This window comes from Crocodylus siamensis, chromosome 2 (assembly GCF_052110815.1).
Source record: "Crocodylus siamensis isolate JL-2025a chromosome 2, ASM5211081v1, whole genome shotgun sequence".
Taxonomy (NCBI): Eukaryota; Metazoa; Chordata; order Crocodylia; family Crocodylidae; genus Crocodylus; species Crocodylus siamensis.
Genome location: NC_143396.1, coordinates 188,916,878 through 188,938,375, shown reverse-complemented (window position 1 = coordinate 188,938,375; position 21,498 = coordinate 188,916,878).

Genomic DNA, 21,498 nt, shown 5'->3' with positions numbered 1-21,498 from the left:
AAAATTCCATTGTTGACCCAAATCCAGTTTTGGCCTTAAACTTTTGCCACAGTGCAGACTCACTCCACAAAGGGAACCTTTCAGTTTTCCTTTCTTTCCTAGTTTTTGCCAATGAGATTTTCTTATAGCAGTGCGTAATCTGTCTCATTGTTTAAGCTAGACTCCGATTTCAGCCAGGGTGGATTCATGGGCCAGCCATACATTTATTTATGCTGTGACTAAGAGATGAACTTAAGCCAAAATGTTCGTAACCGAGTGCTGATATTAAAGCCTTCTCAAATAAGTAGCCTCCTTTTCAGGTGGTCAAGTATCCTCAAATCGTGCTGAAGTTATGAGTTACTAGTAGGCATTGGATTAGATGACACTTTACTATTTTATTTCAGATATTCATAATTTCTGAAAATTAGAGCTCCTTATTGCCAGATAATTAATGTGCAGTTAGAGACCTAATATTAAGCTATGGAGTCGTGTGTCCCCCCCCCCGGCAAACTTAAAGTTTATAAAAACTGAAGAATCCAACAAGGCTTCCCTAAGTAACCTGAAATGCCAGTATGCGTTGTCTTTAATTCTAATACTTGCCCACCTTTATTGATTTGACAAGCTGCTTTAATATTTTGTTCAGTTTATTTGACTAAGACCCAGCAATTATCCCACCATCAAACAAAACACCTTGTACATCAGTCAGGGCAGGCAAAATGTCCAAATCATCCACCCCCTTTCTGATGTCAAAAAGCTGTGCTGAACTTCTTTAGGCTTCTAATGAACAGGTGGCAGATTACGACCTGTACATGCAGCAAAGTTTGCTGTTTTTTTCCATTTGGTTATATACTTCATACTTTTTCCCTTTTGATTTCACAAAGAGATGTTTCCTCATAGAGATACACAGTTCTGCAGTATTTTTCTTTAGCCTTTTAAGCGTTTTGTTTTTAAAGGTTTATTATAACATAAACAGATTATTTTTCCCCTTAGCTCCAAATTATCTCTTGGATTTTCCTCAGACTCTGAAAGCCTTTGGGCTGGGGTCATGCATGGACCTCCTTAGCCCTCAAGGAAAGGTTTTCAAATAATTATAAAAGAAGCAAAATCAGGGATTTTGGTTGGCACTGTGAGCCTCTTTCACTGTTGGCCTGCATCTTGCTGTATTGCTGCAAACAAGTCATCAACATGCAGGGCACTGAGAATGAGGGTCCTTGTGTGTACCCTCAAGTCGAAGCAGACTGTCTTTCTTAACCAGAAGAAGTTTAGAACTTGACTCTATTCTTAGTGTCTCAGCTTTTTTCTCCCTATAATTAATTAACTAATGAGCTGATGTCAACTAATTTTTTTATATCATGGACTATTGATAAAATAATTCTTAAGTGTATTAGTAATTACGAAAGTAAGAGGATGTTAGAAATCCTTATGTCCAATTAAGTATTATAATTTAAATTACTTTCCTCCCATTACACTCTGTTTCAATCTATAAACTGTCTTTTATTTATGATGGATGTGTATAGACACACTCCTTGAAAGGCTCGACTGTGACTTGGACTCTGTACCAGTATAGCAGGCCAAACTAGTGTACATGCACCGTAACCCAATCCCTGACCGATTTTAATAGGACTCAGGTTCCTAGATAGCCTGAACTCCACAAAAAAAGGTGAAGCGTCTATTCTTGTTAGGCATGTAACTTTCATTAAAGTCTCCAAAGAGATTTAGGTGCCTAAATACCTCTATACAAATCTGACCTAAGGCCCAAATCCTCAAAAGTATTTAGGTACCTCACTCCTCTTGACTTAAATACTCCCATTTGATTTTAGTATTCAGTAGAAGTTAGAAGATCTGGGCCTAAGGTCCTAATTCACTTTGGAAAATGAGACTTCAGCTCCTAAATGAGTTAAGCATTATAGCACTCTAAGCAGAACAGCACCAAACTACCTTTCAAAATCTGGGTCTATAAACATACCTAGGACCCTCCAACCTCAGCTTTCATATGAAGAAAAGGTAAATTCTAGCTTCAGGCTGAGTACAGACATTCAAAAGCCCAAGGGGGAATCAGTCAAACCTATGTGGGGTTCTGTAAGTGGCTAGTAGCTTAGTTCAGGAGTGAACAGAGTATGTGTGGCAGTACGCTTGTGGTGCCGGCCACTTTAAGGGCTGGAGCAGGCAGCCAACAGATGCCTGAGGAAGGTGGCTATTTTCAAACAAAGGTCAGGCAGGCAGAGACAGCAGTCAGCTGCTTGCGGCCGAGGGAGCAGCACCACCCGACTCCCTCGCGGTGAACACCCTGGAGGTGAGGGAAGGAGTGAGGCGGGTGGCTCGGAGGCTCCTGGTCCTGGGCATGACCTAAAACTGCACACTGCCGGGGAAGGGAGGCCTGGTGGGACTGCCAATGACATGGCAGCCCTACTCAAATAACCAGGACCATTCACCTCCCTGGTGCAAGACAGGATGGGGCACCTTAATAATCCCTAGCCCCCACAACACCATGGGTACAAGGGCCAGGCATGGCTATGGCCACCTGAGCCCTAAGGGGTGTAAGACCCCAGCATGGGAGAGGGGCCAGGCATGGTTGCAACCACTTGAGCCCCTATGGGCCCCAGAGAGGGGGCAGTAGTGTGGCCTGCTGAGAGTAGGGTACGTCTTTACTGCCTGAAGGACTGGGCGTAACTCGGTGTTGAGTAGGGCTGTGGGACGGTCTGAAGAGCAGCCTTAATTGACAGGAGAACTGGTACTGAAGTTTGATGCACTGGTCTAACCAAAATTGATGAAGTCTGAGTGGACATCGACCAGGTCAATCTTAGACTGAGTTCTGCCATTTTTAGATCAATCTATGTGTGCCAGACTTCTCGTCTGTTACAGGTTTAGACTGGTTTCCAATAACTTAGACCAGTAATAGTGTACCTGGCCTCACTGTTTACGAAAGAAGGGCCTGAAAATACAAATCAGTGTAACTGAACATTGTTAGCTTTTCTGCCTGAATCTGCAGACGGCCTGAAAAAAATAGTGTGCATAGGTGCAACCTGCTCTGAATGTGTAGCATTTTTCTCAGGGTATGGACAAACATGTTTTAGATGTTTTAAAGAGGGAGGGAAAGCTGTTGCTTAGGAGTATGCAGCAGCTGTTACGATCTAGAGCAGGCTTAGGCATGTGTGGCAGTGGGGGAATGGGAGGTGAGGGAGGGGAAGGCTGTCAGCTCCCAGCAGGAAGGTTTTGTGGGGACTGCCACTGCAGCATATGGTCCGCATGATGTGTGGCATGGAGGCATGTACAGCCCTGCTGAATTTGGACAACTCTGATTAAAAGTTGTATCTACATGAGCTTGTAGCGATACAAGTAAACTATATCACCCTAACTTTGAACCTGAATGAAGCATGGATAAAGTTGCAGTTGTCTTGCTATATTCATATGGCTACAGAATCATGCACATCTAGCAGTTGCATCAGAACAGCTTGTATTGCTATCCTTTGATAGTGGTACAATTGTTGCACTTATCTGTACCCTCACAGGTTAGAATAGAGAGAAGTGGTTAGCCTTGTTAATCTGAAGTTAGGCAGAAGGCAGGACAGCATGATACTCTTTCACAGGTTAGAGTAATCCTACTGATGCTGTAAAGGAACACTTAAAAAAAAATTAAATGAATGTATAGAATTCCTATTCAAACCAAAGTGCTCCATCTGTATTAGGGGAAACTTGCTTTCTGTCCTGCCAGGGCTGGGAAACAGTCTCTGACAGTGGTAATTTTTCCTTAGTCAGTTAGGATTCACAGAAGTTTAGGGCTCGAAGAGGCCTCCTGAGATCATTGGGTCCAGCCCCCCTGCTCTGGCCAGGAAAGACTGCTGGGCTCAAATAACCCCAGCAAAGTATGTGTCTAGTCTCCTTTTGAAGATCTCCAGGGTAGGTGCCTGAACCACCCTCACTAGGAGGATATTTTTAGATATTATGTTTCCTATATACGAAACGCTCTCAAAATGGGAGTATCCATGAATTATGGCAGAAAACGATGAACTAAGTGCCATCTGAGCATCTCAAAGTTATGCCTCTTCAGGCGAGGATTATCTTCAGCTGGTGTTAGGCAGCTTGTGTTGCAGTAACATCAGTCTGCTCCACAGGACCAATACCAGCAATCTGTGGACCTCCAGTATCCCAGGATACACTGCTCCAAGTGACATCTCCCCCCCCCCACACACACACAGATCATCTAGTATTCAGAACTGTACTATCCTGGGCTAACAGAGAGATAGGGAAAGCCTAACAGAGACGTCCAGAGCCATGGCAGAGCCACAGTCTGCTGCCTGCACACCCCTGCCCAGGGCATGTGGACAGTGGATCACAGTTCTGCCCTGGCTACAGACTACGCTGTCACCACTGCAAGACCCCAGCCCTGGAGCAGCTCCCTGCCCTGCTGTGTGCCCTGCTAGTGATGCTGGGGCTGGTCTCCATGGACACCTTGGCCCCGCACTGTCACAGCACTGCCACTGCTAGCTTCTCCATGGAAACAAGATGCAGCAATGCAGGCAGGGGCTGGTGGGAAATGGAGTCCGCCACAAGCCCAATCTGGCCCATAGGCCAGACTTTGCCCTTCCTGATTTAACTTCACATGATAATTTTAATAAGGCTTAACGTTCCTTAGACTTAGCATGAGCAAATTGTAATGTGTAACTATACCCTCAGTGCCCCATTTAAAAAAAGGCTTCAAGCTTACCTCTAATCATATGTGTAACCCACCCTTCATTCTGGACTGTGGGACCAGAATATGGGTTTTTCCTCTGTGGCAACTGTCTCTTGTACCCCTTAGTTGGAAAGTCTGACTTGAGTCATGCTTTCAGCTCTGAGGCTATCCACTTCAGTTCCTAGTGTTGGCCAAAATGTCAACTGGTACTTAAGTATGCAGTTTCACTTCTGCCAATGACTGTGTTTTTCAAATTGCATGCACAAAATAAGTTATGCCATCTTGCCATCAGAGCAGCAAGGACAGAAGCTCAGGTCTTTCAGGAGCCCTATTAAAATCTGAAATTCCACATTTTGAAAATGTATAAAAGAAGTTGTCCCTTCAAATTAGGAGGATCCATCATGCCATAGTTGTGACAGTTTGCATCATAAATTCACACATAAGTGAAAAATTACTTCAGATAGATCATATCTTTCATAATTTTCAATGACAAAATGAATGTAGCTACAATAATTGTTGTTCTCAGCTTTACATTAAGTGGTTTCTCCAAAAAGGAATTATTAATTAGTAAATGCTGACATTTGCAAGTTGTCATCACTTTCATTAGCCATCCATATTATATATTTAGACTGTGTTAATAGTGGCATAAAAGATCATTGCATTACTCCGTATCACTTTTTGGCTGTTATAAATATGGCATTTAAGAATTTTAGAAACTTTTTTACTTACTGATTATTGGAAGAAGTTTTGGAAGAGGTTTGTAGCAAAGCATTTGCCAGTTCAGGTAAGGTGCACGTGCTGCAGTTATTCTAATCTGCCGCAAAATCATTTAATTTAAATCATTCAGGTCTACATTGTACAACCCATTAACACTGCCCAATGCTTACAGGTGTAGGCCATTCCATAGCAGTATCCTAGGACTACCTGTGTGGCCAAATACTTACAACAATGCAAGTTGCACCATTAAGTCCTCAAGGTGGTGAACTGTTAAGTTGAATTTCATCTATATACCATATTCCACCCACTATATAATAGTAAATTTGATAGAAACTGGTACAGTATATGCTGCTCTTACAGAGTTGCCACTACTGATAGATTCAGGCTGATTTTCAAAGGTGTTAAATGCCTGATTTGCCATTGAATCCAAATGGGAGTTCAGCATCTAACTCACTTATGCTCTTGGAATATCTCAGATAATTTCTTAGTTGAGTGACAAAGGTCTTCTGTGAAGTGGCAACTGGACTCTTCATTATTACTGCAGGGGACATGTTTTTGAATGAAGAAGAGACTGTGGGTAAAAGAACTGAGAATATTAAAAAGCTAATAGGACATATTAATGGGAAAAACATTTATCCAAATAAACAATTTGCTGTTTACTAGGACAGATATGAGTCTTGTCTAATTTGTGTAGAGATAATTGCACTGGGGGGACCTCATTACATCAACATGAGGCACAATTCTAGCAGGCTTTATTTCTCAGTGTTGCTTTGGAACAATATTTCTGTTAAGATGTTATATTGTTGACTCAGAAATGGCAGAAATTACCACTCCCTTCTCTTAATATATAATTATTACCCAAATATTTTAAAATGCAGATGAACTTTTAAAAATAACCCACTTTAAAATAGTAACATAAACAAAGCCTTAGTTGAGTTCCTAGCCCAGTGGAAGCCAACCTTTTTACTAGGTATGCCACAAATTAAGCCCTGTACCCCCCTGAGTGCCACTCAGATCCTTTCCCCCTGCTTGACCAATCACACTTCTTTCTGCCCCCTGCCATGAATTCCCTGCTGATCTGCTGGTCTGCTTTCCGTTCCCTGCCTAATCTGCCATGTACTACACACACAGGCCGCCCACATCACTTGTGGTATGTATCATGGGGTGGCCATCCCTGCCCTAGCCAATGGATTTATACTGGGGTAAAACTGGAATAAAGCTGTAGTGATTCAGACTTGTTTCTTGAAGTTCCTGTATTTCTTCTTCAGTATAAAATGAGATATGGATGTGCGGATGCTGGGCTTTCGTCTACAATAGTAACTTCTATATCATTAGTAGAGCAATAGACCAATAATTAAGTCTGCATAACCTGCATGTACATGGCCAATTTTGTCTGTTGCTGTCCACTGAGCTTTTGTGTTGCTTGAAATAAATGTCACAAACTAGGCCAACAGCAGCACAGTCAGCACAGGGCTGAGGGACAATTTTGCAGATGATAGGTCTGTTGCCCCACTTCCACTCACCCCAGCTTTTGGATTTCTCACCTCATGATGCTCCCTTGTGGGGCTTTGGCAGAGGGGCTTCTGCAAGGGGAGACAATACAAACGTGCAGACACTTCTAGCTCTTCGATGACTCCTGTCCTAGAAGCCATCAAGTCAGGAACAGAGATCCTAGTAAGGACTTGCCCTGTGAGCACTGTATCGATGGTGGGGAAGAATGAACTGCTGCTGATGTGGGTAGAACTGAGGCTGCGTACTGCTGGACTTGAAAATAGTATTTGTTGGTGAATGACTTGAGCAGCTGCCAGTCATGAGAGCTGTTGTTTTCACTGTGCGAGATATTCCAAGAATCACGGGCCTTAAAAGTATCACTGGGAGCTACTGGCTTCCTGTGGAAAATAACACCATGCTCTTGAGTCTAATGACTGTTGGGTGTTTAGTTGGATGGTTGCTTCCTGGTAGCAAAGTGTATGTGGTAGCCATGTTGGTCTGAGACAAAAAGAAGTGCAAAACTCTAAAACTCTTGGATCAAAGATGATACCTGTTATTAGTTGGTCTAATGAAAGGTATCATCTCTGAACCAAGAGTTTTAAAGTTTTGCATTTCTCCTGGTAGCAAAGGGTGTTTCAGCCATTCCTGCTTATCTAGATAGCTAGTTTCCCTTAGGGATTAAGCCACATTCATCCAAAGTGCACATTCCCCATCCACTGTGGTCAAGTCTCAGTGGATTTTCCAGCTCTGGGGACATCTACTAGCATATGTGCTGAGAGCAGCATCAAACAGGTTAAATATAATTTGACGTCATGTTCATTTGCATACTCCAAATACAGTAAGCTTCTTGGGTCCAGTCACTTTTATGATTCTCTCCTGAAATTATTTTGCCATGTTTCATGCTATCCACCAGAGCCTTGGTTGGCATTGTGGGCCTTGATAGGCATTGTATGCTCTGTTTCACGTGACTTCTATGGCATTATTGTTAGAGCAGTATAGAGCAGTGGTTTTCAACCTCTTTTTGTTTGTGAAATTTCCTTTGGAAATTTCGAATGAGGGTGTGGACCCCTTTGAATTATAAGTGTGGGTATCCACATACCTTTGATTGATCATAGTCATATTTCTCAGACCTCTTGGACTCCAACTGCAGACCTGCAGGGGTCCATCGACCACAGGTTGAAAACCACTGGTCTAGGGTAGTACAAGGGTCTAGTGCAAGGTGGAGGGCCACTTAATGAGTTTTGCCAAGCTGTCAAAAGTTGCATGGGTAGCACCTTAACAGGTGCCCTGCCCCCTAGTCACTATCTTGGGACTGGAAGTCCTGCCTCTAACCTCTGACCTTTGCCACCGGAAGTCCCTCCCCTTGCACCTGGAGATACTCCTTTGGGGAAGAGGGTTTGCTATCTGAGAACCATAAAAAAAACAAATTATGAACTAAAAATCAAATACCCATAATAATATATTTTAATTTAATTTAAAAAATATATTTTTGTCCTGATTTGTGTGTGTTTGTGCTGTATATGTAGAAGTGATTGCATAATAGCTCAAACTGCAGTCTTACTTTTGTATAATGTGTGGGGTGTACAGTGGTATCAGGGGGTATGGATGTGTGTTTGGGGTTTGTGGGGAGCTGTGGATATGTGTGTGTGTGATTATGGTAATTGTGGGATGTGATTGTGTATGGAGGAGGGTATGGTTGTGGGGTTTGTGGGAAGGGTATGTGGGGTATGCATGGGAGCCCCCAGCACACTCCCCCCTGAGCTGGTCAGCATCTGCCCCCCCTTTGCAAAAGCCCAGAGCCTGACCACCCTGGTACAGCCACTGGGATCCAACTTTGGAGGAGCTTTCTCAGGCTTCCAGCACCCTGTGCTGGATCCCTGCTGGCTTGTGCTGCCCCCCAGTGGCCTCAGCCATACCCCCAAATTGTCCTCTGGGCCAGCCAGGCCTTTCCTGGAGGGTCCCATGGTTCCTGGTAGCCACAGGAGCCCCTGAAATGCAAAAGCAGCTGCAGACCCAATCCTGCTTCTGGCAGAGCCTCCCTGCCCATCCCGGGGCCAGGGGGTGAGCTGCTCACTGGCCAATGGGCCCGTACAGTGCAGGGGGATCCAGGCCTTCCACCGGGCTCCGAAGCCTCCCTGTCTTCCAGAGCCCCAGGCTGGATCCCCGCTAGCTTGTGCCACCCCCAGCAGCCTCTGTCCCCTGGGCCAGCTATGCCCTTCCTGGAAGGCCCTCAGGCTCCGGGCAGCTGCAGGAGCCTCCAGAGCACAAAAGCAGCCACAGATCCAATTCTGCTCCTGCTCCTGCTCCTGCTCCTGCTCCTGACAAAGCCTCCCTACCCATCCTGGGGCCGGGGGGTGAGCTGCCGGCAGGCCACTAGGCCCCTGAAGTGTGGGGGGACCCAGGCCTTCCCTCTGGGGTGGTGGTGCCTGTCATCCCTTGGGGGGCTCTGGACAACAGACATTCCCCCAGATCCTGATGAGCACCCCTGATAAATTTATAGGTGGCCACCAGATCACCCCTAAGCCTGCGCTTTTCCAGGCTAAAAAGTCCCATGGCTCTCAGCCTCTCATCATAAGGTCTGTTTTCCTGATCTCTGATCATGAGCATGGCTCTCCTCTGCACCCTCTCAAGCTTCTCCACATCCTTTTTGAATTGCGGAGCCCAAAATTGGATGCAGTACTCCAGTTGCGGTCTCACCAAGGTTGAGTACAGTGGGAGAATGACATCCCGGGATCTACTTGAGAAGCATCTATGGATGCAAGCCAGCATTTTGCTCACTTTATTAGCCTCAGCATCGCATGGAAGGCTTATGTTCATCTTGTGGTCAATCATGACCCCCAAGTCCCTTTCATCTGTAGTGCTAGACAGAGTAGTACTGCCAAGCCTATAAGCACGGTACAGGTTTTTCCTCCCAAGGTGGAGAACCTTGCATTTTTCAGTGTTGAACACCATCAGGTTCTCATCCGCTCATTTCATGAGCCTGTCTAGGTCAGCCTGGATCACCCTCCTGTCCTCAGGTGTGGAAGCTTTACCCCAGAGTTTGGTGTTGTCAGCAAACTTGGCCAGTCCGCTTCTGACACCAATGTCCACATCATTAATGAAGATGTTAAATAGTACAGACCCTAGAACAGAGCCTTGAGGGATCCCACTGGTCACGGTGCACCAAGATGATTGGCTCCCATCGACCATCACCTCCATCCTACCGTGGAGCCAATTCCCCAGCCAGCGGATCATGGTGAGGTCGAGGCCGCAGTTAGCCAGTTTAGCCAAGAGGTGATCGTGGGATACTGGAACAAAGGCTTTTTTAAAGTCAAGATATACAACGTCAATCTCTTCCCCCTTGTCCAGGTGATAAGTCACCTGGTCATAAAAGGAAATGAGATTGGTCAGGCAAGACCTACCCACAACAAACCCATGCTGGGTATCCCTCAGGATATTGCCTTCAACTAGTCTGTTAAGGATGGCCTCTTTGATAATCTTTTCCAGGATCTTCCTCAGGATAGATGTCAGGCTGATGGGCCTGTGATTAGCTGGATCTACTTTCCTCCCTTTCTTGAAGATAGGCACCGCATTGGCCCTCTTCCAATCATCAGCTAAAGAGGCGGTGGTCATGGGGGACCTAAACTACCCGGACATCTGCTGGGAGACACAGACAGCAAAGTCCCACTGCTCACGCAGGTTTCTAACCTGTGTACAGGACCTCCACCTGACGCAGGAGGTACATGGTCCCACTAGGGGGAATGCCTTACTGGATCTGGTATTGGCAACGGGGGATGACATAGTAGGGGACCTACAGATCGGTAGCCATCTGGGGGACAGTGATCACCTAAAAGTACAATTCAACATAAGGCGTCGAGTGGGTAAGGTAACCAGTAGGGTGAACGTGCTGGACTTTAGGAAAGCTGATTTCAGCAAACTCAGGCGATTAGTGAAGGATGCACTGCAGAGTAGTAGTTTTGAAACGATGGGAGCCCAAGAAGGGTGGCTGTGCCTTAAGGAAGCTATCCTTCTCGCACAAAGCAAGACGATCCCCGTGCGAGGTAAAAGAGGGAAAGGGGCCAGGAGGCTTCCCTGGCTGACCAGAGAAATCCTGGGCAGACTAAGGGCCAAAAGGGGAGCACATAAAAAGTGGAAACAGGGAGAGATCACCAAAGAGGAATATACCTCTTCTGCTCGTGCTTGTAGGGAGGCAGTTAGACAGGCCAAAGCTACCATGGAGCTGAGGATGGCAACCCAAGTAAAAGACAATAAGAAATTGTTTTTTAGATATATAGGGAGTAAAAAGAAGGCCCAGGGAGGAATAGGACCCCTGCTAAATGGGCAGAAACAATTGGTGACGGACAGAGGGGACAAGGCTGAACTCCTCAACGAGTTCTTCGCCTCAGTGTTCCTAAGTGAGAGGCATGACAAGTCTCTCACTGGGAGTGTAGGGAGGCAGCAGCAAGGCACCAGACTTCCATGCGTGGACCCTGAGGTGGTGCAGGGTCACTTGGAGGAACTGGATGCCTTTAAGTCGGCAGGCCCGGATGAGCTCCATCCGAGGGTACTGAAGGCACTGGCCGACATCATTGCAGAGCCACTGGCGGGAATATTTGAACGCTCGTGGCGCACGGGTCAAGTCCCGGAGGACTGGAAAAGGGCCAATGTGGTTCCCATTTTCAAGAAGGGGAGGAAGGAGGACCCGGGTAACTATAGGCCAGTCAGTCTCACCTCCATCCTTGGCAAAATCTTTGAGAAAATTATCAAGGCTTACATTTGTGAGAGCCCGGCAGGACAAATTATGCTGAGGGGAAACCAGCACGGGTTCGTGGCAGGTAGATCGTGCCTGACCAATCTAGTCTCTTTTTATGACCAGGTCACAAAACGCCTCGACGCAGGAGGAGGGGTGGATGTCGTATACTTGGACTTCAGGAAGGCCTTTGACACGGTATCCCACCCCATACTGGTGAACAAGTTAAGGGGCTGTGACTTGGATGACTGCACAGTCCGGTGGGTGGAGAATTGGCTGGAGGGTCGCACCCAGAGAGTTGTGGTGGATGGGTCGGTTTCGACCTGGAAGAGTGTGGGCAGTGGGGTCCCGCAGGGCTCGGTGCTTGGACCAATACTCTTTAATGTCTTCATCAGCGACTTGGACGAGGGGGTGAAATGTACTCTGTCCAAGTTTGCAGATGACACTAAGCTATGGGGCGAAGTGGACACGCCGGAGGGCAGGGAGCAGCTGCAAGCAGACCTGGACAGGTTAGACAAGTGGGCAGAAAACAACAGAATGCAGTTCAACAAGGAGAAATGCAAAGTGCTGCATCTAGGGAGGAAAAATGTCCAGCACACCTACAGCCTAGGAAATGACCTGCTGGGTGGCACGGAAGTGGAAAGGGATCTTGGAGTCCTAGTAGACTCCAAGATGAACATGAGTCGGCAGTGTGACGAAACCATCAGAAAAGCCAATGGCACTTTATCGTGCATCAGCAGATGCATGACAAATAGGTCCAAGGAGGTGATGCTTCCCCTCTATCGGGCACTGGTCAGACCGCAGCTGGAGTACTGCGTGCAGTTCTGGGCGCCGCACTTCAAGAAAGATGCGGATAACCTGGAGAGGGTCCAGAGAAGGGCCACTCGTATGGTTAAGGGCCTGCAGGCCAAGCCCTATGAGGAGAGATTAGAGGAACTGGACCTTTTCAGCCTCCGCAAGAGAAGGTTGAGAGGCGACCTGGTGGCTGCCTATAAGTTCGTCAGGGGGGCACAGAAGGGAATTGGTGAGTATTTATTCACCAAGGCGCCCCTGGGGGTTACAAGAAATAATGGCCACAAGCTGGAGGAGAGCAGATTTAGATTAGATATTAGGAGGAACTTCTTCACAGTTCGAGTGGCCAAGGTCTGGAATGGGCTCCCAAGGGAGGTGGTGCTCTCCCCTACCCTGGGGGTATTCAAGAGAAGGTTGGATGTGTATCTAGCTGGGGTAATGTAGGCCCGGCACTCTTTCCTGCTTATGCAGGGGGTCGGACTCGATGATCTATTGAGGTCCCTTCCGACCCTAGCATCTATGAATCTATGAATCTATGAATCAGGCACTTCACCGGAGTGCCAAATACTCTCAAAGATCCATGCCAGGGGCTGAGCTATGATGCTCACCAGCTCCCTGAGTACCCTTGGGTGTAACCCATCAGGGCCAGCTGACTTGAAGGTATCCAGCCTGTCAAGGTGTTCCTTCATGAGGTCAGCTTCAATGGAGGGCAAGGAAACTCCCTCACCTGGGCCTCCCTGACCCATAGTGGACAGGGACGTCCCATGGGACTGGTGAAAAACTGATGCAAAGTACCCATTTAGCAAGTTTGCTTTTTCCTGGGCATCAGCTGTCAGTTGCCCCATCTGGTTTAGCAGAGCTCCAACGTAGCCCCTGTTTTTCCACCAGCTCCCCACATATCTAAAAAAGGACTTTTTATTTATAATATATTTGATATTAAAAGGTTGTGTGTAAAAATACATATATACTGACTATCCAAACTATGTTTGTTTCTATTCTGCAGACACTCATTCCCCAAGAAGAACATAATACAGTCCATCCTTATGTGAAACACTGGCAGCTCTGGGACAAGCAGAATAGTTCTCTAAAAATGAACACATAGCCCAGTAGACCAGGGATGGGCAAAATATGGCCCATGGGCTAGACTAGCCTCCCAAGCCATTCTATCTGGTCTACAGGGCCCTTAAAAAATTTTTTTAAAGTAATATTTATCTGCCCCTGGGTCCTGTCAAAGATGACCCAGATGACCCAGGGGAAGCTGCATCAGGAACAGCAAGGCCCCCATCCCCAGCCTGCAGCTGAATGAAGGGGTAAGCCCTTGCCTAGCAGAGGCTTTTGGCTTGGGACCATGGGGCTGTTCGTGTCTGGGCTGGTAAGGGAAATTCAGGTAAGACCGGGAGGCAAGGGAGGACCGCAGGGAATTACCCCAGTCCTTAGGGCCAGGCTGGCTCCTATGGTCCCGAGGAGCAAGCACATGGGAGCCACTGAAGGCCAGGATCTGTTTGCCCAGATGGCCAATCATGGGGCACGTGGGGTCAGGGCTGCATGCAATGGTCCCCACCTGTACTGTGGGGCTGTGCTGGGGGGGGGCTGGGAGTGAGCGGGAGTGCAGAAGCCAATGACAGCTGGACAGCAGTGTGGGGTCTGTGACAGTGCCCTGGGGCCAGTGGCAGCTGGGCCCAGAGCAGGGCAGCAGGAACGCAGGGTCCCAGCTCACAGGGGCTCCATGGAGATGGGCCAGCTCAACTCTCTCCCTGCTGGTGCAGCCCAGCCTGGCTCCATAGACCCCTGCCAGCATGTGCCCTGCACTCCTGCTGCTCTGCTCTGGGCCCTGCTGGTGCTGCCCTGGGGGCATTGGCATGGGTCCCATGCTCCCATCCAGCTGTCACTAGCTCTCACATGCCCACTCACTCCCAGCCCCCCAGCCCCGTGGTACAGATGGGGACAAGCAAGTGCAGCCCCAGCCCTGAGTGCCCTGTGCTCACCCATCTGGGTGAAAGGATCCCACAGGTGAAAGGATTCGGTCCAGGCTGCCCAGGCAGGTGCCTGGCTTCCTAGCAGCCTGGCCCAGGGCCAGGCGCCCATGGAGATTTAGATTGAACCCAGGGCTGTTTTTTCACTCTGGCAGTTCCTGCTGCTGCCAGAAGGCTGGAAGCCCAGGGGCAGCAATAGGGGGTGGCATGAGCCAGTGGGGATACAGCCCGGGGCACTGGAAGCCCGAGGAGGTGGAACGGAAGTTAGATTGCGTACCTGAGGCTTGGGGCGACAATGGCCCAGCTGCCTCCCCCTACAGGAGGTCCTGCTCTATACTGCTCTAACAGGGGTGATCTGGTGGCCACCTCTAAATTTATCAGGGGTGCTCATCAGGATCTGGAGGAATGTCTGTTTACCAGAGCCCCCCAAGGGATGACAAGATCGAACGGTCACAAACTCCACTGTGACTGATTCAGGCTAGACATAAGAAAGAACTTCTTCACTGTCCAAGCCCCCAAGGTTTGGAATAGACTGCTGCCGGAACCAGTTCAAGCACCCACTTTGAATGCCTTCAGGACACATTTGGATGCTTATCTTGTTGGGATCCTATGACCCCTGCTGACTTCCTGCCCCTGGGGCAGGGGGCTGGACTCGATAATCCTCTGGGGTCCCTTCCAGCCCAAATGTCTATGAAACCTATGAAATATAGCTCCTCTGTGTCAGGCCTGTCCAGTAAGCTGTCTTGTCTTGGAGGTTCTTTATCTGTTATGAAGGGTAGGTGTGGCTGTTGTCCATCATTCTTCTCTTTCTCTTAGTCTGTTGTAATTTGTTTTCTTCTGAGATCAATTACATTCTTCTTCACAGATTTCTTTAATGAAGTTGTTTGTGAGTCCCCATTTTACAAACTCAGAGTTTGTGGGTGAATTCTTTGGCTTGAATGTCACCTAACTGTCTTAGCTTGAATGTGGACAAGACTGACTTGTTAAACTATAAGCAGCATTAGTATGGATATCCAATTTCCTTCTTGATTAGTTCCATGTCATGGCCATATTATCAGTCCTGCTCCTAGGGTGCATTACTTTGATGTTATTTTGATTAAAACACTATACTGAAATAAATAGCAGATCATAGAATTTGTAGGGCAATCACTAAAAAAAAATGCTTCTCTGCTTCAGTGTTTGTTGTTACATTCAAATGCCATACAAGACAATAAAATTCTCTATGGTGCCTGTTAGATTCCCTGCCTCTTCTGTCAGTCATGCACGATGCAGGCATAAGAAGCAACAGTTCCACTACTACATCATTGAGGGATCTCTACCAAGACTGGGGATTAAAAAGTAAATGAGGCTTAAGATTTTGTTGTACAATGTACATATTACCTTTTTGGTATCTGCTCATAACTTCCTGCAGATAATACTTTTTGGTCCAAATGAGACATCTATCATTATAGTTAGGAAGTAATAATATAATCTTTGTTTATGGAATTTCCGTCTATTTCTTTTTTCTTAAGACACTGATTTGACCTTGAATGTAATTGTTTCCATTTGTTTGCTTGTTAAGTGTCTCAGATGCTTAAGAGACTCTTTGATTGATCGATTAATTAATTGGATCATCCTGTCTCCTACAGAAGACCATTATTAACAAAAGGATTAAGATCTACCATTGCCACGGTAAATAATATTTGAATTGTTCACAACAGTAACTCCTGCTTTTATAGCTAAAAGTGCCTGCATACCCTTACTGCCAAGTTGAAAACTACAGTGGTTTGTAACACTTTCCTCACTAGGTCCATTCTAGGAATGATCACTTTTTTATGAAGGGTGGAAATGCAATGGTTTGTCAGCTGTTCCTGTGGCATTTGATTTGTAACAATCTGCTTCGGGTAAGCCAGGTATGTTGCTGCAATAAATGAAAAGGACCTTGAGGCAAATTCTCTATATTCCTTTTTGTGGCAGAGAACGGTTTGACTACACAAAAATGTTTGCAGATGAATTTAATTGAACTGAATTGTTGTTTTATTTGTACTCTTGTAACATGCTGAAATCAGTGAGGTTGACAAGGTATAAATGAGAGCAGAATGTGACCCACTGAGCTTTTTAGGGATGCTGACAAAGGGATGTGGAGAAGGTTTCTCAAAGGCAAACTGACAAAATTCCTGAAGCCAAGAACACTTGAGAGAAACAGAATTTTTCTTTGTGCTTGCCTGCACTTAGTTAATAGGCATTTCCAGGTTCTGCATGTTAATGATTACAATCTACCAATAGTCTTGTGTTACCCCCAGCTACAAAGCAAGGACCTGATCTGAACCCCACTGAAGCCAATGTGCCTCTTTCCACTGACTTCAATGGGCATTATTGGTTCAGTCCCCAAATTATTTATCCTCAGTGCATTTAAATATTAACTGTGTCCCACAAAATCAGGGGGCTTTTTAAGATCCAGTGAACCATGAATCGCTTTTGCCCCATGCATAAGGAAAACACACAGCTTGGCATTGTCCAGACAAGGTCATTCTCTTTCTACTTACTGCTGAAACCTTGAGATAAATAGAGTTATGTCATGAACCCCCACAAGAGGCTCAATTGTTGGTATTGAAGGCAGGATCAGCTGTATGAACTTGCAGAACTTTAAAAAAAAAGGCCCTAGATGTACCTTATATGGAAATAGAAACATTTCTGGCCTACTTGAATCCAGCTGAGTGATTTTCAGGTCAAGGGAGAGGTATTATAATACAATCTTCACTAACTTTTGATTCGCAACAAAAGGTCTTAACAAAATTGGATGAGTTTTGTGTGGTTATGTTGGCAGTGTGCAGAATAACTCTTTACTAGCCTTCTCTCTATTGAAATGGTAGATAAATTTCTAGAGTGACTCGTGACTTTTGGTAATAAAAGACATAGAAACATAATAAATGAATGGAAAGAAAAGCACAGTCCATTCAGCATCTTTCCATCAATCCATTATTTTTAGTAAATCATACATAATAACAACACAATATTCTTGAAATACTGTGTGACAAAAATAACCAGAAATCAAGCTCCACCTGAAAATCATAGACATTGACTCACACAATTCATGAAAATAGGCTGAATATATTTTAGACAATCTAGTTAGCATATTGCAATCTATTTGGTAATGTAGTTAGCATATTGCTGCATCTGGTGCAGTGCTATGTTCCTTATTCATTTTCAGTACATTTATTTGGCTGGTTTCTTCTTCATGTCTCTTGAGCACTGCCACAAGTGTTTATTCCATTCCTCAAATTGGATTCAGTGTTAAGTTTTATGAACCCACTACTGTAAATATTTGTTGTTTATATAGCACCTGTATTTACAGTACCAGTGGGTGTGTATGGGGGGAAAAGGAGACTCAACATCCAGTATGAACACATGTAGCTAAAATTAATTATGGCCTACACTATATGTGACAGAAATGAGCTACTGCCTAATTATGTCTCCTGTTTCCATTCAGATGAATGAATGTTTGTTGTGAACCCTTGAGAAACCAGATACACTTTAAAGTTGTAATGAGCGCTATCATTATTGCTTTTGAGTCACTGAAGTATAATTATCTGATCATGTATTTAAGAAAAAATTAAAACTTGTTATATATCAGTTCTGAGCTGGCAAATTATAAAACCTTAGGATGCTCAGCTGCTTGGGGTTTTTTTTTCTTTCTTTTTCTGTACTGGTACTGCCATCTTCTGGAGAACTCAGTGCTTTGCTCTCAACTTTTTCAGCTTCATATGAATGAGGCTTTTTCATGAGCGAGTGGTTTTGCGGAAAAAGTCTTATTTTAAATAGCTAATACAATAAAAAAAGCTGCCAGAAGCTTTGATATATAACATAATGGTTGCATTTTTCTCTGTTAGTAAACAACATAGCAGAAAAGAAAAACCTGGATGTATTCCTATAAATATAAACTCTACTGGTGCCCTTTTTTGACCCAAACAGTTACTTAAATGTGGAGTGTTGGAGGTTATTTCTGTTAGGTGGCAAAACTGATGATGGTGTTAGATGTGTCTCTGATAAAATCTTGTTTATCTACAAAGAATGCACAAAGTCTAGTTTCCCCAAACACAGCTGGACTCAAACAACAAGAGGCAGTGCAGTTTTGCCAACTCTACAAATTCAGCTATCACATTAGATGCTCAGAATCATGGAGTGGACACAAAAGTCATGACATTTTAGGTGTGGGGAGGTAGAGTCTGGTTTAGACTTGATTTTTGGTCTTGAGCATCAGTGCATATATGACAGTTGCTACTGCCCAGCAATTAATTGTGCCCCCTCATATCCAAATTATTCCCGGACTTCTAATCCCTACCTCAGTTCTGCCTTCTTGGTCCCCACATCTACCCAGGCCCCAGATCAGTTCTGCCTGTGCCCTGGTCCCCCACTCCACCTGCCAGCCCTCATCCAGCTCTTAGCTTCCCTATCAATTCGACTTGTCCTCCAGTCCCCATTTAAGTTTTGTCTTTCTAACATCAACTTGCAGCTCCTAAAGTTCATCATCTGCCTCCTGTAGGCTTGGGGACAACAATGGAATCGTATCTTTTTCTCCCCAGGCCTAAGTTACCAGGGAAGGAGCAAAGAAAAGCCGTCTTGTTCACAGGAGGGAGCAGGGAAGAGTTACCCGGAGCTGCATGGCTTCTTCTGCTTTCTCTCTTCTCCAAGAGCATCAGCTCCTCAAAGGAGGGGGAATAATTAGCTGTTCATCCTCAGGAAGGGGGGCAGGTGGCCAATAGGAAGGGTTTGTCCTCCAAGCAGGGCTGGAATTCACAAGGGGACAGGAATGTCTTGTGTCGTCCTGAGACTGGCTTCAGCCCCGTGTTCAGTACTTGCAGAAAATAAAATAAACCTTTGCTCATGGTCTTTGCATCTTTGCTCACAGTTCCAAGCCATTTTCCAGCCTCCGGGGCTCCCTTTGCTCATGCCCAGTGTTTGTTCTGATCGTGTCCTTTGCTTTTCTGCTCCTGCTACTCTTCCATTCTCTTCTGCTTCTCTTTCTACTTCTTTCTGCCTCTTTCACAGACTTCACAAAACAAATGTGCCTTGGCTTTGGTTGTAACACAGGGCTGTGATGGAAGCTTCTGTTTTTTCATTTACCTAGTCTCATAAAGAAACCTAATCATTTATTCCAGTTATCTTTAAGGAAGGTAGACAGTTATGCCTAACTCACAATTATGCCTAGCCCATAGGAACACCCCCCAGTCCTCAACATCACATCTCATCTTGACAAAACCTAAAATGATGACACTGTAAACAAACCATAAAATAATTTGTTAATTGATTACAATGGATAAATACAAAAAATTACAATTGAAACCATCTTAATTCCTTACCCTTTTCCAGTATCTTTCTGCTGGGCTACTTTTATCACTAGTCACAAACAATTTTTGCTGCCATCCAAATCTCTTTGGAGTTTTACTGTCTCTGCCTCATTTCCCTGCAACCACTAGCAGTGGAGTGCAACTATTGTTTCTGTGGGGCTTATGGTCTAAATTGCTATTTTGTTCTAACGGGGAGCTTATTACTGTCAGAACTTTTCTAGCCTCAGTTTCCACACATATAGTCTCTGTTTTTGAGGCCAGCTATGCTGATTTCTTGTCTTCCTGATACCTCCTAAGATGATCTTTTTAGATGACTGTGGGTCGTCCTGACACCCAACTGTATTCTGTACAGTACTTTTACTTGGGCAGGTAGATAGAGGCTCTCTATTGCAGTATTTATCTCTGCCCTAAGACTGCCCTAGGATACTGGGTTTCCTCTTCTAAGAGTTTTTTTCTTATCATCTTACATAATTGAATCTTTCAGTTGTATCTGAGGCTATCCTCAAATCTTCCCTGGCAAAAGTTTGAGCTTCTTCATTTGGATTGTTGGGTTTCTTCATAGTTCAAATGACCCAAGTTCCTTGTTTTCTTAGTGAGCTTTATACAAGATCTTGGCTGGGATTTGAGGATTTCTCAAATTGATTCAGGAGACAGATACTGGGTACACTGAGTGCATTGTTTGATTGCTGGTCTATAAACAATAATAAGGTTTGGGATATGCTTACCCTAGTGCTTTTGTTGCTGTTCTACAAGGACAGCCAGCTCTATTGTTATTTTTTCCACATTCTATCAGATTCTGGGATGCTGAAGTACTTTGGATTCAATTTTTTCTCCTGATTTGGGTGTAATTATTTCACTAGAAGAAGTCTAGAACAGTCATACCCTTTTGATTTCTTACGGCACTTGTACATGTGATGATGTGGCCATGTACACATGAAAATTGCCAAGAAATCACCATTTGTCTAACATAAGAATGTCACCATGTACATGTGCACAATTTTTTTTGTGGCAAAATTTCTTTCACCATGGCAACCTAAACCACCTCTGAAGTATTGTACTTTGATCCGAGCTAATTGTCCCACTGTGGACAAAAAAACCCAGTCCTGTGTACACATCACATACCTCCTGCTATATCCCTATGCTGCCCCAGAAATGGGCTGGCTTGCCCCTGGGGCAGTGTGGGAAGGTGGCAGGAGTGTGCTGGTGACCAGAGAAGGTGGTGGAGGTGGTGTACAGGGCACTGAAAGCCCAGGCATGCTTGGGGAAGCTTGGGCTTGGTAGGCTTCCAGCGCTCCATGCACCATCCCCACCACCTTCTCTAGCCACAAGCTCACCCAGCCGTCCTCCTGCCACCTTCCTGCACTGCCCCAGGGGCAAGCCAGTCCATTCCCAGGAGGTCCCAAGTGGCAGGAAGGCGGCAGGGACAATGCACAGGGCGCTGGAAGCCCGCCAAGCCCGAGCTTCCTCATATGCGGGTTTCCAGCACCCTGTGCACCATTGGATTGGGTCACTACTGCCATGGAGGGAAGGACTGGGCTCTCCCCTGCAGCCCAGGTGCTGTGTGACCCAGCAGCACCTTGCATGAGCAGGTTTCGTTAACAAAAAAAAAAAATTAAAAGCAGCAAGGGGCCCAATCCTTTTATTTTTCCTCTTATGGAGCCTGCCCACCACTCCTGCAGCCAGGAGGCAAGCTGCTGGCGGCCCTGAGCTACAGGGGGACCCAGTCCTTCCCTGCACTGTGGCAGTGCCCCTCGGGCCACCTGGGTGGGCTGCTAGCAGGTGGAGGCACTGCCACTGCGGAGGGAATGCCCAGGGTCC